Consider the following 18045-nt stretch of genomic DNA (forward strand, 5'->3'; position numbering starts at 1 on the left):
ATACAGAAAATTTGGTAACCCAGATGGACTGGCCAGCTCCAGATCTTAACCCCACTGAGATCCTTTTGGACGTCCTCAGTGCCACAGTTGGTCACTGTACTTAAGGTGGAATGGCAAAGCATATCGCCTGCTGTTGTCCAGGAACTTGTGGACAGTTTGCCAAGAAGGGTGTCTGCAGTAATCACTGCATGTGGTGGACTTAAAAAGTGCTGACATCAATAAAATCTTGTTGATCTATTTGCTGTCAGTGTCCAATCACTTTTGTCTACATAGTGTACATAAGAAATCCATATAGCTACACTAGTAACACAAAATGTATATAGCTATTAACACTAATAATGAAATAAGTAGATAGTTTTGTAAACAATGATGTCAAATGTCATCAAGAGTAATAACACAACTTCTATTATAACATTTAAAAATACATAAACGCTTGATAAAAAAGAAAAACTATTAATATTTGTATTTTTTTCCCATTGATTACCCCATTTAATCATGGAAGAAGCAGTGTTTGTGTCTATGTAAACCAGACTTCCTTTTTTGACAAACAGGAAGGTCTAGTTAAAGGACATATTTAACATGTAAAACATGCTCAGATCCACTTATAAAGGATTAGAGAGAAATGCTCATTTGATGGTTTTCATTTGCTGAGTCTCAGGCTGTCCTGGATCTTTCACATATATTTTGGGTATGGTATTTTAGGTATTTTTGGCACTTGGATTTGGAATGTCATTCATACATCTTTCTAAAAAAATCACCTATGACTCTCAGGCAAGTAAAGTCTGATATAATTTCCATTCTAACAAAATAGCGTAGTTGAAGTATTCATAAAACAGATCAGTTTGACAGGGACAATATGTAATAAGAAATGAGCATTAAAGTGAAGTCTTCTAAGCCAACACATAAGGAAAATGCTTCAAATAATGGACCTGATTTGGAAGTAAAGCCAAAAAAAGAAGAAAGTAACTATACACATAGACAATACCATGTTACAATGTTTCTATCCGTTTGTGCAGAGAGATTTAGATTTGTGTGGGGTGTGGCCAAACTGAAATCTAAATTGCAGTGTACAAATAAAGCTGTCTAACAATTGTGGGCTACATGCAAAAGCATCCAGTATTTACCCTGCACAGAAACAATATAAATGCATATGCTCCCCTTGCACTGCAACATGGTTTGTTCTAGATATAAAGTTTTTGCATTACTTCCAAATCATAATCAGTCCCTATGTCTTTGAACTCACAGCATTATGTGAAGAGTGTGGTAACACCCAGGGCTGGCCTGGCCCTAATTATTTTGGTAAATAAATATATATTGGCACCCCTTAGTGGAACATAAAAAAGCGTGGCTTCATGAGAAGGGGCGTGACAACATAATAGTATCAATTCACATTACACCGCACAGCAGGGTCCATTAATCACATTACACCACACAGTAGTCCTTATACACGTTACACCGCACAGTAGAGATGCTTTTACACGTTACGCCACAGTAGAGTCTCTTTTAAACACAGAGAGAGGCATGTTGAGAGAGAGAGGCATATTACGAGAGAGAGAAATGTGGATGGAGAAAGAGGGGGCAAGTTGAGAGAGAGAGAGGGGCACGTTTACAGAGAGAGAGGGAAGGCATGGTGAGAGTGGGAGAGAGAGAGAGAGAGAAGAGGCATGGGGAGGGCGGGAGAGAGGAGAGGCATGGGGAGAGAGGGATGCTTGGTGAGGGAGAGAGGGAGGCATGGGGAGAGAGAGAGGCATGGGGAGAGAAAGAGGAAAAGCATGGGGAGGGTGCGAAAGAGAGGAGAAGCATGGGGAGTGAGGTAGGTATGGGGAGGGAGGAAGAGGCATGGGTAGGGAGCGAGAAAGGCATGGGAAGGGTGGGAGAGAGGCATATGGAGGGCGGGAGAGAGGAAAGACATGGGTAGAGAGGGAGGCTTGGGGAGGGAGAGAGAGATGCATAGGGAGAGAGAGAGAGGAATGGGGAGGGAGGGGGAGAGATGGTCTGTAATCAGTTTTTCTCTTACGTCCTAGAGGATGCTGGGGACTCCGTAAGGACCATGGGGTATAGACGGGCTCCGCAGGAGACATGGGCACTATAAAGAACTTTTAGTATGGGTGTGCACTGGCTCCTCCCTCTATGCCCCTCCTCCAGACCTCAGTTAGATTTTGTGCCCAGAGGAGATAGGGTGCATTACAGAGGAGCTCTCCAGAGTTTCTCTGAAAAAGAATTTTGTTAGGTTTTTTTATTTTCAGGGAGCACTGCTGGCAACAGGCTCCCTGCATCGTGGGACTGAGGGGAGAGAAGCAGACCTACTTAAATGATAGGCTCTGCTTCTTAGGCTACTGGACACCATTAGCTCCAGAGGGAGTAGGAACGCAGGTCTCACCCCGCCGTTCGTCCCAGAGCCGCGCCGCTGTCCTCCTCGCAGAGCCGGAAGATAGAAGCCGGATGAGTATAAGAAGAAAAGAAGACTTCAAGGCGGCAGAAGACTTCAGATCTTCACTGAGGTAAGCACACAGCGGTAACGCTGCGCGCCATTGCTCCCACACGCTACACACAGAACGGGCACTGATGGGTGCAGGGCGCAGGGGGGACGCCCTGGGCAGCAATAAACCTCTGGTCTGGCTAAAAAGGGTGCATTAGGCTGCGGAGGCAGTAAATGAAGAGATTACGCGCCATTTTTTTAATATTGAAGCGGGACCGAAGCCCGCCGCTGGAGGGGGCGGAGCTTGATTTCTCAGCACTAACAGCGCCATTTTCTCCACAGAACGCTGCAGAGAAGCTGGCTCCCCGGACTCTCCCCTGCTGAACTCGGTGACAGAGGGCTGAAAAGAGGGGGGGGGGCATGTTTAAGGCGCAGTGAGTGTATAACAGTGATTATATATATATATATATATATAAAAGCGCTATGTGGGTTATTCCAGTGTCAGTTTGGCGCTGGGTGTGTGCTGGCATACTCTCTCTCTCTGTCTCCCCAAAGGGCCTTGTTGGGGAATTGTCCCCCTGTGTGTGTGGGGGTGTCGGTACGTGCATGTCGGCATGTCTGAAGCGGAAGGCTTGTCCAAGAAAGAGGTGGAGCAGATGTGTGGTGTGTCTCCGTCGGCAATGCCAACTCATGATTGCATGGACATGTGGTATATGTTAAATGCGAGTGTGGCCTCATTACATAAAAGACTGGACAAAGCAGAGTCCAGGGAGAAAGCAGGGAGTCAATCCTTGGATTGGACTGGGTCACAGGGCCCTTCTGGGTCTCAAAAACGTCCCTATCCCAAATAGTGGACACTGGTACCGACACGGATTCTGACTCCAGTGTCGACTCTGATGATGCAAAATTACACCCAAGGGTGGCAAAAAGCATTCAGTGTATGATTATTGCAATAAAAGATGTTTTGCATATCACTGATGACCCCTCTGTCCCTGATACGAGGGTGCGCATGTATAAGGAAAAGAAACCTGAGGTAACCTTTCCCCCATCTCATGAGCTTAACGAGTTATTTGAAAAAAACTGCAGATTCCCAAAAGGGTTCTTATGACATATCCTTTCCCTGCTCAGGACAGGATACATTGGGAATCCTCTCCCAGGGTGGACAAGGCTTTAACGCGCCTGTCCAAGAAGGTGGCGCTGCCGTCTCCGGACACGGCAGCCCTCAAGGATCCTGCTGATCGCAGACAGGAAACTACTTTAATGGCTATTTATGCGCATACAGGTGCTTTGCTCATACCGGCAATAGCATCGGCATGGGTGTGTAGCGCAGTTGAAGCATGGACAGATACCTTGTCAGCTGACCTTGATACCTTAGACAGGGATACCATTTTATTAACCTTAGCCCACATTAAAGACGCAGTCTTATATATGAGGAACTCACAAAGAGACGTTGGGCTGCTGGGTTCCAGAGCCAATGCCATGGTTATTTCTGCGAGACGAGCCCTATGGACCCGCCAATGGACGGGTGATGCAGACTCGAAGAAGCATATGGAGATTTTACCTTACAAGGGTGAAGTGTTGTTTGGGGAGGGGCTCGCGGACCTGGTTGCCACAGCTACCGCGGGTAAATCTACCTTTTGTTCCCCAACAGCAAAAGAAAACTCCACAGTATCAGATGCAGTCCTTTCGGTCGCATAAATCCAGAAGAGGTCGGGGCTCCTCCTTCCTTGCCAGAGGTAAGGGTAGAGGAAAGAGAACACCTGCTTCGGCTAGTTCCTAGGAGCATAAGTCCTCCCCGGCTTCTACAAAATCCACTGCATGACGCTGGGGCTCCCCTACGGGAGTCCGCACCAGTGGGGGCGCGCCTTCGACTTTTCAGCCAGATCTGGATTCTTTCAGACGTGGATCCTTGGGTGATGGAAATTGTTTCCCAAGGCTACAAGCTAGAATTCAAAGAGGTGCCCCCCCGCCGATTTTTCAAGTCGGCCTTGCCAGCTTCACCCCCGGAGAGGGAAGTAGTGTTAGCTGCAATTCAAAAGCCGTGTCTACAGCAAGTGGTGGTCAAGGTTCCCCTGGTCCAACAGGGGAAAGGGTATTATTCAACCCTGTTCGTGGTGCCGAAGCCGGATGGTTTGGTCAGACCCATTTTAAATCTAAAATCCCTAAACCTGTACTTGAAAAAGTTCAAATTCAAGATGGAATCGCTCCGAGCTGTAATATCCAGCTTGGAAGGGGGGGATTTGATGGTGTCACTGGACATAAAGGATGCATACCTGCATGTCCCCATATACCCCCCTCATCGGGAGTACCTGAGATTCACTGTACAGGACTGTCATTACCAGTTTCAGACGTTGCCGTTTGGGCTTTCCACGGCCCCGAGAATTTTCACTAATGTATTGGCAGAGATGATGGTGCTCCTGCGCAGGCAGGGAGTCACAATTATCCCATACTTGGACAATCTCCTGATAAAGGCGAGATCGAGAGACCAGTTGCTGAAGAGCGTGTCGCTCTCCCTAAAAGTGCTGCAACAGCACGGTTGGATTCTGAATCTGCCGAAGTCACAATTGGTTCCAACGACTCGGCTATCATTCCTAGGCATGATTCTGGACACAGAACAAAAGAGGGTTTTTCTCCCATTGGAAAAATCCCAGGATCTCTAGAACATGGTCAGAGACCTGCTAAAACCAAAAAGAGTGTATGTTCATCAATGCACTCGAGTTCTGGGGAAAATGGTGGCAGCCTACGAGGCCATCCCCTTCGGCAGGTTTCATGCGAGGACTTTTCAGTCGGACCTTCTGGACAAGTGGTCCGGGTCCCATCTACAAATACATCAGAAAATAACCCTGTCCCCCAGGGCCTGGGGGTCTCTCTTGTGGTGGCTGCAGAGTGCTCAACTTCTAGAGGGTCGCAGATTCGGCATTCAAGACTGGGTTCTGGTGACCACGGACGCGAGCCTCCGAGGATGGGAAGCAGTCACACAAGGAAGAAATTTTCAGGGACTGTGGTCAAGCCAGGAGGCTTGTCTACACATCAACATACTGGAATTGAGGGCCATATACAACGGCCTACGACTGGTGGAGAATCTTCTTCTTCGCGACCTACCGGTTCTGATTCAATCAGACAACGTCACAGCCGTGGCTCATGTAAGCCGCCAAGGCGGGACAAGGAGCAGAGTGGCGATGGCGGAAGCCGCCAGGATTCTTCGCTGGGCGGAAAATCACGTAAGCGCTCTGTCAGCTGTCTTCATTCCGGGAGTGGACAACTGGGAAGCAGACTTCCTCAGCAGACACGATCTCCATCCGGGAGAGTAAGGACTTCATCAAGAAGTTTTTGCAGAAATAACAAGTCTTTGGGGAATTCCTCAAATAGACATGATGGCGTCACGCCTCAAGAAAAAGCTTCGGAGGTATTGTGCCAGGTCTCGGGACCCTCAGGCAGTAGCGGTAGATGCCCTGGTGACACCATGGGTGTTTCGGTCGGTCTGTGTATTCCCTCCTCTTCCTCTCATCTCGAAAATATTGAGGATCCTAAGACAAAGAAGAGTGCAGACAATACTCATTGTCCCAGATTGGCCTCGAAGGGCCTGGTACTCAGATCTTCAGGAAATGCTCACAGAAGATCCGTGGACTCTTCCTCTCAGGGAGGACCTGTTACAGCAGGGGCCCTGCGTGTTCCAAGACTTACCGCGGTTACGTTTGACGGCATGGCGGTTGAACACCGAATCCTAGCTGGGAAAGGTATTCCGGAGGAAGTTATCCCTACTCTGATAAAGGCTAGGAAGGAGGTGACGGCAAAGCATTATCACCGTATCTAGAGGAAGTATGTATCTTGGTGAGAAGCCAAGAATGCTCCTACGGAAGATTTCCATCTGGGCCGGTTTCTCCACTTTTTACAGACAGGAGTGGATATGGGCCTGAAGTTAGCCTCCATTAAGGTACAGATTTCGACCCTGTCTATATTCTTTCAGAGGGAATTGGCTTCTCTCCCAGAGGTCCAGACATTTGTGAAGGGAGTGCTGCACATCCAGCCCCCCTTTGTGCCCCCAGTGGCACCGTGGGACCTTAACGTGGTGTTAAGTTTCCTGAAATTTCACTGGTTTGAACCTCTTCAAACAGTGGAATTAAAATTTCTCACGTGGAAGGTGGTCATGTTATTGGCCTTGGCATCTGCAAGGCGGGTGTCCGAATTGGCGGCCTTGTCCCACAAGAGCCCCTATTTGATTTTCCATGTGGATAGAGCAGAGTTGAGGACACGTCCTCAATTTTTGCCTAAGGTGGTTTCTTCATTTCATATGAAACAACCTATTGTGGTGCCTGTGGCTACGGGGGACTGGGAGGACTCCAAGTCCCTGGATGTAGTCAGGGCTTTAAAGATTTATGTAGCCAGGACGGCGAGGGTTAGGAAAACAGAGGCTCTGTTTGTCCTGTATGCAGCCAACAAGGGCCCTCATTCCGAGTTGATCGGTCGGTATTTTTCATCGCATCGCAATGAAAATCCGCTTAGTACGCATGCGCAATATTCGCACTGCGACTGCGCCAAGTAATTTAACAATGAAGATAGTATTTTTACTCACGGCTTTTTCATCGCTCCGGCGATCGTAATGTGATTGACAGGAAATGGGTGTTACTGGGCGGAAACACGGCGTTTTATGGGCGTGTGGTTGAAAACGCTACCGTTTCCGGAAAAAACGCAGGAGTGGCTGGAGAAACGGAGGAGTGGCTGGGCGAACGCTGGGTGTGTTTGTGACGTCAAACCAGGAACGACAAGCACTGAACTGATCGCACAGGCAGAGTAAGGTTGAAGTTACTCAGAAACTGCTAAGTAGTTTGTAATCGCAATATTGTGAATACATCGGTCGCAATTTTAAGAAGCTAAGATACACTCCCAGTAGGCGTAGGCTTAGCGTGTGTAACTCTGCTAAATTCGCCTTGCGACCGATCAACTCGGAATGAGGGCCAAGGTTGGTGCTCCTGCTTCTAAGCATACTATTGCTCGCTGGATCTGTAACACGATTCAGCAGGCTCATTCGACGGCTGGATTGCCGTTGCCAAATTCGGTAATGGCCCATTCCACTAGGAAGGTGGACCTCTTCTTGGGCGGCTGCCAGGGGCGTCTCGGCATTACAGCTTTGCCGAGCAGCTACTTGGTCGGGTTCAAACACCTTTGCTAAATTCTACAAGTTTGATACCCTGGCTGATGAGGACCTTGCGTTTGCTCAGTCGGTGCTGCTGAGTCATCCGCACTCTCCCGTCCAGTTGGGAGCTTTGGTATAATCCCCATGGTCCTTATGGAGTCCCCAGCATCCTCTAGGACGTAAGAGAAAATAAGATTTTAAACCTACCGGTAAATCTTTTTCTCCTAGTCCGTAGAGGATGCTGGGCGCCCGTCCCAGTGCGGACTGCATCTGCAAGACTTGTATATAGTTGTTGCTTTCATAAGGGTTATGTTGCAGTGGGAATCGGTCTTTAACTGATACTGTTTTTTGTTCATACTGTTAACTGGTTGCGTGTATTCCAGGTTATATGATATGATTGGTGTGGGCTGGTATGAATCTTGCCCTTGGATTAACAAAATCCTTTCCTCATATTGTCCATCTCCTCTGGGCACAGTTCTCTAACTGAGGTCTGGAGGAGGGGCATAGAGGGAGGAGCCAGTGCACACCCATACTAAAAGTTCTTTATAGTGCCCATGTCTCCTGCAGAGCCCGTCTATACCCCATAGTCCTTACGGAGTCCCCAGCATCCTCTACGGACTAGGAGAAAAAGATTTACCGGTAGGTTTAATATCTTATTTTTGTGCCTTTCTGAGCCTACACCATGACTACTCAAAAGAAATGAAAAAGCCTTCCCAAAAAATGCCTTCTATATGAACCAAGCATGTTAAAACTGAAACACAATTTGCTCTGCTCTATCTAGCAAAGCTAAAGCCAGGCACACACTAGACAACATTTTATACAAATTTGCCGATAACGACCATTCGTTACAAGAAATTCTTAAAATCACACGGGTCGCTAGCGATGTCCTCTGTCATCTGTACATGCAACTTAATTTAAACAATGCTGCTAAATATGAGCTTCATCAGAGCCACTCCCTGAACACTGCTGCCCTCCATTTTGTGGGCTGATCACTTGCAGCAGTGATGAAAGGATCCAGGATTGGAACAACAGTGCCACCCATTTGTTGTATGCTGCTGTTCACCAATAATGCTTACCACCCAATGTAATCTACTCAACACTGCTTAGAAATACAGAACAGAGATGCGCTGTCACTGCTGCCAGTAAGGGATTGTTAGTCCCAATAATAAGAACAATAGTGCAAAAGAAAAGAATATACTGGCGCTGGTTGATGTTTCTCCAATGTTAATAATTAAACGTGGATGAGAAAAGTATATAAACAAATTTATAAAAGACATGTGTACCTTAGCACTTAATTTTTTTCTAAAAAAGCATGCAAGTTGGGCATATGTAAAACTGAGAAAATGAATTAAAAGGTAGCTGCTGAAATAAATCCACATGGGATCCCGGACTGAAAAGATTAAGTTCCCTGGGGAATATTGGTGTTAAATACAGCTGGTGTTACCCATGGTGATGGAGTCTTCCAGGTGCTTGAGAATTGACAGCAGGCAAGCTGTGATGTTTAGGCAAATAGCTGGAGCTCTCCAATCAATGCTGTAAGAAGGTGCAGTCCCACAGGAAAAATTCCAAGACAAGGAGTGAAGTCAAAAGTCCATGGCCAAAATTTACTAAGAATTCGAGTTTGTCCGATTTGTGTTTTTTTTTCTAAATCCCAATCTGGGAATTCACGAAGCACCAATCTCGGCAGTGTTTGGACTATTCGTAATGGTTTGATTAGCAAAGTTCAGAAATACGAATGAATAGACCATCGGTCACACGCGGCTGTTATTTCACACAATGGGCATTCACTATTCATTCGTATTTGGGTGTTAGTCTCTGAGTGCTCAAGTGCGGGTCTGTTTTTTTTCGATTCGTTAAAAAAAGCAGCAAAAAAATAGACCTGCTTTTTCCAGTCGAGTTTGGATAACCATGCACGGATCAGTGAGATCTGTGCATGGTTATCTATGGGAAAGGGTCTGTAGTGTTAAAACTTAAAAAAAAATTGCGTGGGGTCCCCCCTCCTAAGCATAACCAGCCTCGGGCTCTTTGAGCCGGTCCTGGTTGTCAAAATATGGGGGAAAAAATGACAGGGGTTGCCCCATATTTCATCAACCAGCACCGGGCTCTGCGCCTGGTCCTGGTTCCAAAAATACGGGGGACAAAAAGCGTAGGGGTCCCCCGTATTTTTGAAACCAGCACCGGGCTCCACTAGCCAGGTACATAATGCCACAGCCGGGGGACACTTTTATACTGGTTCCTGTGGCCCTGGCATTACATACCCAACTAGTCACCCCTGGCCGGGGTACCCTGGAGGAGTGGGAACCCCTTAAATCAAGGGGTCCCCCCTCCAGCCACCCAAGGGCCAGGGGTGAAGCCCGAGGCTGTCCCCCCCATCCAAGGGCGACGGATGGGGGGCTGATAGCCATGTGTAAAAAATGTGAATATTGTTTTTAGTAGCAGTACTACAAGTCCCAGCAAGCCTCCCCCGCAAGCTGGTACTTGGAGAACCACAAGTACCAGCATGCGGTTGAAAACCTGGCCCGCTGGTACCTGAAGTACTACTACTAAAAAAATACCCCAAAAAAAACAGGACACACACCGTGAAAGTATAAGTTTATTACATACATGCACACCTCCATACATACATTCTTACCTATGTTCCCACGAGGCTCGGTCCTCTTCTCCATGTAGAATCCTTGAGGGACCAGTGAAAAAAATTATACTCACATAATCCAGTGTAGATTGTGTCCAAAATATAATCCACGTACTTGGCAACACAAAAAAACGGAAACCCGACCACGCACTGAAAGGGGTCCCATGTTTACACATGGGACCCCTTTCCCCGACTGCCAGGACCCCCCCTGACTCCTGTCAAAGAGGGTCCCTTCAGCCAATCAGGGAGCGCCACTTTGCGGTCAGCGGTGAGGATACTTTCGGTCAACCGCTGAATGCAAAGTTCCCACCATTGGCTACAATGGAGCGCATAGGCGCTACATTGTATCTGTGCCGTGTGCTGCCTCACAGACACTACAGGAGCACACAGCCAATCAGGAGAGTGCCACGACGTGGCGCTCCCTGATTGGCTGAAGGGACCCTCTTTGACAGGAGGTCCTGGCAGTCGGGTAAAGGGGTCCCATGTGTAAACATGGGACCCCTTTCAGTGCGTGGTCGGGTTTCCGTTTTTTTGTTTTGCCAAGTACGTGGATTAAACTTTGGAAACAATCTACTCTGGATTATTTTTTTCACAGGTCCCCCAAGGATTCTACATGGAGAAGAGGACCGAGCCTCGTGGGAACATAGGTAAGTATGTATGTATGGAGGTGTGCATGTATGTAATAAACTTATACTTTCACGGTGTGTGTCCTGTTTTTTTTGGGGTATTTTTTTAGTAGTAGTACTACAGGTACCAGCGGGCCAGGTTTTCAACCGCATGCTGGTACTTGTGGTTCTCCAAGTACCAGCTTGCGGGGGAGGCTTGCTGGGACTTGTAGTACTGCTACTAAAAACAATATTCACATTTTTTACACATGGCTATCAGCCCCCCATCCGCCGCCCTTGGATGGGGGGGACAGCCTCGGGCTTCACCCCTGGCCCTTGGGTGGCTGGAGGGGGGGACCCCTTGATTTAAGGGGTTCCCACTCCTCCAGGGTACCCCGGCCAGGGGTGACTAGTTGGGTATGTAATGCCAGGGCCGCAGGGACCAGTATCAAAGTGTCCCCCGGCTGTGGCATTATGTACCTGGCTAGTGGAGCCCGGTGCTGGTTTCAAAAATACGGGGGACCCCTACGCTTTTTGTCCCCCGTATTTTTGGAACCAGGACCAGGCGCAGAGCCCGGTGCTGGTTGATGAAATATGAGGGAACCCCTGTCATTTTTTTGCCCATATTTTGTCAACCAGGACCGGCTCAAAGAGCCCGAGGCTGGTTGTGCTTAGGAGGGGGGCCCCACGCAATTTTTTTCTGATTTTTAACGACTTTAAACACCTTTTTAAGGTACACAATGAAGCCCTGCACGGATCTCACAGATCCGGCCGGGATTACTTGTGTTTTGTCAGGCAGTGTTTTACTCATTACTCCCGTAAAACACTGCCTAACATTACGAATCACATCGACATCGGAAAAAACGAATTGGGAAAAGTCGGCATCTTAGTGAATGATCGTATCAGGATTCAAAAAGTTGCAGTAAAATGCACCCGATACCATTCGAGTTCAAACACCCTTCAAAACGGCAAAAACACGAATCTTTGTAAATATACCCCCATATCTGGATCCTCATACAGTGGAACAAATGTGGCGATAGCAGCTTTACACATAACGCGTTTCCCTAGGCACGATCACCTAGCTTCATCAGAAGTAAAACTCAGTCTGCATGTGGGATCTATTTAAACCCCTTTAACGACCTGATGCCCATCAGGTGTGGTACAACCATTCAGTTTAATCATCCACAATATTACTATAATAGACCACTCTATAAAATAAATCATGTGACTCACCTACACATAAGGGATTAGCACTAATGACCTCTGACCCCCCATACTATCTGAATGATTCTGAACTATCTTATAATAAATTAAATGTTGGTTTTTATTAATTTGAATGTAGGTTTGCCTCCTGAATAGTTTTAAACATATTTATTTTATAGAGTGGTCTATTATAGTAATATTGTGGATGATTAAACTGAATGGTTGTACCACACCTGATGGGCATCAGGTCGTTAAAGGGGTTTAAATAGATCCCACATGCAGACTGAGTTTTACTTCTGATGAAGCTAGGTGACCGTGCCTAGGGAAACGCGTTATGTGTAAAGCTGCTATCCCCATTTGTTCCACTGTATGAGGATCCAGATATGGACTTTTGACTTCACTCCTTGTCTTGGAATTTTTCCTGGGGGACTGTACCTTCTTACAGCACTGATTGGAGAGCTCCAGCTATTTGCCTAAACATCACAGCTTGCCTGCTGTCAATTCTCAAGCACCTGGAAGACTCCATCGCCATGGGTAACACCAGCTGTATTTAACACCAATATTCCCCAGGGAACTTCATCTTTTCAGTCCGGGATCCCATGTGGATTTATTTCAGCAGCTACCTTTTAATTCATTTTCTCAGTTTTACATATGTCCAACTTGCATGCTTTTTTTTTAGAAAAAATGAAGTGCCAAGGTACACGTCTTTTATTAAATACATTTATTTATATACTTTTTTCTGCCACGTTTAATTATTAACATTGGAGAAACATCAACCAGCGCCAGTATATTCTTTTCTTTTACTCAACACTGCTGCCCACCAATTTTTTAATACTCTGCTGCCCACCAATATGTGACACACAATTGGCATACATATGCCACCAAATTTTTACTGCTGTCCAGCATTTTTTTATATGCTGCTGCCCACCAATATGTGCTACACATATGCCACACAATTTTTTACCACTATCAACCAATGTTTTAACACACTGTTGCCCACCAATAAGTGACACACAATTGCCAAACATATGCCACTCAATTTTTACTGCTGCCCACCAATGTATGCCACCTATTTCTTCACTTTTGCCCACCAGTTGTTATGATGCTGGTCACCAATGTTATGCAGATCACCATTATTATCTCTATACTTAAATACCTCTTCTGGCTTATATTTTGCAGATTGCTTTTATCACCACTGGAGACGTATTCCACAAGTGTAAAAAAGCCATGTATACACCCATTAACCTTTCTGTAATGTTGACTTCATTTACACACAGGTCTCTGTCCCTTTATTGGTAATGTGGTCTGGTTTACTTTAAATAAAGTAAAAAGGCAATGACCTTTGTGTGAATGAAACTTATTAATGTGACACTATACATTTTTATAACACCACTGTGTTTTTTAAGTTTAAAAAATAAAAACATAAAATAGTACACACCACTAAATTATTAAAATTTTTATTAAAACACTAAAAAAAATTCTAAAATCATCACTAAATTATTAAATACTTGAATTAAAACAAATAGCAAAAAAGTGTCACATCGCATGTCATTTTTGTACGATTGCGATGCGAGGCGCAGATCTTACGGGCTGACCATAATATTTCTCGCAATTGCATGTAAATAGGCAGACATCGCAGTGCATTTGTACTCCTGCGATCTGATCGCGTGCGCTTGCTTGGAGGAACTCATTTGACTGGCACCTTGGACACTCCCATACACACGCCCAGCAGCAGCAACAGTACGTTAGATTGCATGCGATAGATCAGATGTAAAATTACACTCAAGTAGCAAATCGCAATCGTAGGACTCCCAGGAAGCTGCCGGCCAGATCGCAGGAAGAAAAGATCCAACTAATTGGTATGATAAATCTCACTAGTGGATGGGGGCCTTAAAGGAAAAGGACTACTCGAACTAGGTAAAAAAAAAAAAGCCTGGCCCTCCAGGAATTGACTGAATACAGCAAAAACCACAACAGCAATTTGGACGTTGATTGGGGTTCAAAAATCCCAAATCTCTGCACTGTATTCCTCAAAGAACACAAAAAGTGGAAGGAATCACTAAGATATTGAGCAGGGGCAGATGAGGTCCACCAGCTGTCATTGTGGTACTACGAACTGTTAAAGTTCACATTGGTACACAGGTTCCTGCTCCAATCTCGGTTCACATCGGTTACACATTTGAGAGAGGAAGTGGAAGATGAGTAAAAAACCTTCGTCAAAATACAATGTAAGCACACCATATAAAATGTTCAGTAGTCTGTAAAATGTCCAATTTGTGCTGGATAGTTTATTTTATGCTTTCCTCCTGCCCAGAGCCGGCCCTAACCAATATGATGCCGTAGGCAAGATTTTGGTTGGTGCCCTCTTGTACAGACGCTAGTTCTGCCACTCACCCTGTACCCCTTTCCGAGCACCATCACCCTTCACCTATAGTAGTAATCATTTTGGTGCTGCTACCCCCTATATTTTAAATATGATCTGTGTGCACATTCAGTGCGCAGCCCAAAACGGTGCGTGTTCTTGCTGGGAAGGGGCATGGCCAGACAATAATACCCCCCAGTTGAAAGTAGGCCACACAGTGCTGCAACTTTATTCACATTATATCATGCAATAGTGTCTCTTATTCACGGTACATCACACAGTAGTACCACGTTACTCCTCACAGTAGTGCCCCTTATTCACATTACACCACACCATATTGCTCTTTATTCACATTAGACCACACAGTAGTGCCCTTATTATACTTTTCGCCACCAAGTACTGTAGTACAACTTATACACATAATGCCTCACATTAGTGGGTGGCACTTGATATGCCGGTTGTCGGGATCCCGGCACTCAGCATACCCGGCGCCGGAATCCTGACAGCTGTCATACCGACAGCTGTCATACCGACAACTATTTTCCCTTTTGGGTGTCCACGACTCCCCTGGATGGAGAACAAATAGCGTAGCGTGACACCGTACCGAAAAGGGGCTCTTGTGCGCTTGCCCCACTGCCGGTATGCAGATAGAGCCGCAGTCACACACAGAATGCTACATATCATTTTACTCAGCAGAAGCTGCTTGTGCCCCATGGCATTACAAATGCCATAGGCATTTGCCTAGTTTGCCTATGCCTAGGGCCGGCTCTGCTCCTGCCATGGCACTGCCCCCACTATGTTAAAATAGGTCAGGTATTCCTCCCTGACCTGTTTTACATGTCCAGGGGCCATTTGTAGAACTCCTGATACAGCTACCGTTCCATGTCCTTGTTTTGGTCTGTGTCATCTGGCCAGGTCCAGCCCAAGCTTATTTTTTTTAGTAAGCAAAAATCTATTTTGGCGCCCCTTGATGGGATAAAAGTGGTGTGGTCTTACAATAAAGGGGTGTGGCTACATAATTGTACTTCCCATGGTAAAGGGGGATAGTGGGTGACAGAGATAATATGTTACTGGTGAGGCAGGGGTGACAGGGAGAGCGCAGCGTGCGCCTCTCCTACTCCGGGCCCTCAGTCTCCGGCGGTGGTGTCTATCTTCAATTCGGCGCCGGCCCGTGAGCCAATCAGAGCTCGCAGTCCGGCAGCCAATCAGGAGCCTTAACTGCCGGTCCACGAGCTCTGATTGGCTCACGGGCCAGCGCCGAATTGAAGATAGTCACTGCCACCGGAGACTTCTGTGCGCGCCGGGCAGCGGTGGCCGGGAGAGGATCGAGCCACTTTCTGGCCACCGCTGCTGTAGAGAGTGAAGTCACTGTGACTCACTGTCAGCAGCAGCGCCCTCTACTGCCTGGCGCTCAACACGGCTGCGTAGCCCGTGTATGCGTCGGGCCGGCCCTGCATCTGGCACAGCTCTACAGCCATGGCCAAAAGTTTTGAGAATGATACAAATATTAATTTTCACAAAGTCTGCTGCCTCAGTTTTTATGGTGGCAATTTGCACATACTCAAGAATGTCATGAAGAGTGATTAGATGAACTGCAATTAATTGCAAAGTCCCTCTTTGCCATGACAATGACATTAATCCCAAAAACAACATTTCCACTGCATTTCAGCCCTGCCACAAAAGGACCAGCTAACATCATGTTAGTGAATCTCTTGTTAACACAGGTGAGAGTTTTGATGAGGACAAGGCTGGAGAGCACTCTCTCATGCTGCCTGAGTTAGAATAACAGACTGGAAGCTTTAAAAGTAGGGTGGTGCTTCAAATCATTGTTCTTCCTCTGTTAAATATAGATACCTGCAAGAAAACACGTGTAGTCATCATTGCTTTGCACAAATAGGGCTTCACATGCAAGGATATTGCTGCTAGTAAGATTGCACCTAAAACAACCATTTATCGGATCACCATAGAACATAGGTATGCAAACTCGGCCCTCATTACCCCACACAGTGCATGTTTTGCAGGTAATCCAGCAGGTGCACAGGTGTATTAATTACTCACAGACACATTTTAAAAGGTCCGCAGGTGGAGTTAATTATTTCACTTGCAATTCTGTGTGGAGACCTGCAAAACATGCACTGTGTCGGGTAATGAGGACCGAGTTTGCAGACCCATGGTATAGAACTTCAAGGAGAGAGGATCAATAGTTGTGAAGAAAGCTTCAGGGTGCCCAAGAATATTCAGCAAGCGCCAGGACCATCTCCTAAAGTTGATTCAGCTGTGTGATCGGGGCACCACCAGTGCAGAGCTTGCTCAGGAATGACAGCAGGCAGGTGTGAGTATATCTGCACGCACGCACAGTGAGGTGAAAGTTTTTGAAGGGATGGCCTGGTGTCAAGGACAGCAAAGAAGCCACTTCTCTCCAAGAAAAACATCAGGGGCAGACTGATATTCTGCAAAAGGTACAGGGATTGGACTGCTGAAGACTGGGGTAAAGTAATTTTCTCTTATGAGTGCCCTTTCAGATTGTTTGCGGCATCTGGAAAAATTGCTTGTCCGGAGAAGGGAAGATGATTGCTACCATCAGTTTTGTGTCATGCCAATAGTAAAGCATTCTGAGACCATTCATGTGTGGGGTTGCTTCTCAGCCAAGGGAGTGGGTTCACTCACAATTTTGCCTAAGAACACAGTCATGAATAAAGAATGATACCAAAACATCCTCCAAGAGCAACTTCTCCTAACCATACAAGAACAGTTTGGTGACGAGCCTTTGCCAGCATGATGGAGCACCTTGCCATAAGGCTAAAGTGATAACTAAGTGGCTCAGGGGAAAAAAAAAAATCGACATTTTTGGGTCCATGATCAGGAAACTCCCCAGACCTTAATCCCATTGAGAACTTGTGGTCTATCCTCAAGAGGTGAGTGGACAAACAAAAACCCACAAATTATGACAAACTCCAAGCATTGATTAGGCAAGAATGGGTGGCCATCAGTCAATAAGTGGCTCAGAAGTTGATTTACAACGTAAGAGGGTGAATTGCAGAGGTCTTGAAAAAGACGTTTCAACTAGTGATGAGCGCCTGAAATTTTTCGGGTTTTGTGTTTTGGTTTTGGGTTCGGTTCCGCGGCCGTGTTTTGGGTTCGACCGCGTTTTGGCAAAACCTCACCGAATTTTTTTTGTCGGATTCGGGTGTGTTTTGGATTCGGGTGTTTTTTTCAAAAAACCATAAAAAACAGCTTAAATCATAGAATTTGGGGGTCATTTTGATCCCATATTATTATTAACCTCAAAAACCATAATTTCCACTCATTTTCAGTCTATTCTGAATACCTCACACCTCACAATATTATTTTTAGTCCTAAAATTTGCACCGAGGTCGCTGGATGACTAAGCTAAGCGACCCTAGTGGCCGACACAAACACCTGGCCCATCTAGGAGTGGCACTGCAGTGTCACGCAGGATGTCCCTTCCAAAAAACCCTCCCCAAACAGCACATGACGCAAAGAAAAAAAGAGGCGCAATGAGGTAGCTGACTGTGTGAGTAAGATTAGCGACCCTAGTGGCCGACACAAACACCGGGCCCATTTAGGAGTGGCACTGCAGTGTCACGCAGGATGTCCCTTCCAAAAAACCCTCCCCAAACAGCACATGACGCAAAGAAAAATAAAAGAAAAAAGAGGTGCAAGATGGAA

The sequence above is a fragment of the Pseudophryne corroboree genome, chromosome 4, assembly GCF_028390025.1.
Source record: "Pseudophryne corroboree isolate aPseCor3 chromosome 4, aPseCor3.hap2, whole genome shotgun sequence".
Taxonomy (NCBI): domain Eukaryota; kingdom Metazoa; phylum Chordata; class Amphibia; order Anura; family Myobatrachidae; genus Pseudophryne; species Pseudophryne corroboree.